We start from the raw sequence: 1,070 nt of genomic DNA, 5'->3' as shown, positions 1-1,070 counted from the left end.
AGAGATTGAAGGTACGTGTGTAGAGGTCTACGCCATGTTGTCGAATACGATATGTATTAGGCGGTTTACATCAATATTCATACGCCATGATTTCCTTGTTACGCGTATGAAGTAGTAGATAACACTACATCCCCCTTACCAGAAGGAAGAAAAGTAGTACACATTGTTCAGATATTTATTGTTTAAATCTGTTTGGCCTATGGATTTCACGGCCATGTCTTGTTATGTTTGGTGCGTGTTTCTTAGTGTTTATTTGGTTTGAGATGCTTGTGTTAGGGAGTCCAGATTGAGATTGGGTTTGGTCACTGAAGTGAACATGTTTATGGGTTGCTTTTCCATCTGCTCTGATATGACTCTGTTACGTCTTTTTGACGATCCATCTGGCAATTTGAGGATGTACGATCTAGGTTCTGTACATTTGCTGAGAATTGTTGCTGGTTTCCATTTTCCAGTTTGGTTATCCCACATACGTACGTGTTGTCCAGGGACAAGTGCTGGTAAGTCATGGGCTGTTTTATCGTGATAGGTTTTTTGTATATCCTGTCTGTGCTTTAGTTCTTCGTGGATATGGTCACGGTTGGGAAATCTGTGATTCGTGATTTTTGCAATCAGGTTCGATTTCATGATGCGACTGTTTAGAAGTTCAGCTGGGCTTGGAAGTTTGTGGCTGATAGGCGTTGTTCTTAAACACAGCATTGCAAGGTTAATATCTCTTCCTGCTTGCTTTGCTTTGACTATTGTTCTTTTAATGGTTTGAATCTGTCGTTCAATGAAACCATTTGATTTAGGAAACCTTGGAGATGATGTGATATGATCGAATTGCCATTGTTGAGCAAATTCTTTAAATGCTTCACTGGAGTACTGTGGTCCGTTGTCACTAATAACTCTGGTGGGAATACCATGTTCTGAAAATATCTGCTTCATTGTTGATATGACCATGTTGCTTGTGGCCATTCCATTCATTTTCCGTATGATTGGGAATTTACTATAATAATCAGCAATTATGAGGTATTCCTGGTCATTACAGTGGAACAAGTCAGTGCCAACAACTTCCCATGCTCTGCTAGGGA

This window comes from Euprymna scolopes, chromosome 43 (genome assembly GCF_053919585.1).
Source record: "Euprymna scolopes isolate OS-2025 chromosome 43, ASM5391958v1, whole genome shotgun sequence".
NCBI classification, from domain to species: domain Eukaryota; kingdom Metazoa; phylum Mollusca; class Cephalopoda; order Sepiida; family Sepiolidae; genus Euprymna; species Euprymna scolopes.
Note: the sequence above shows the minus strand (reverse complement) of the source record.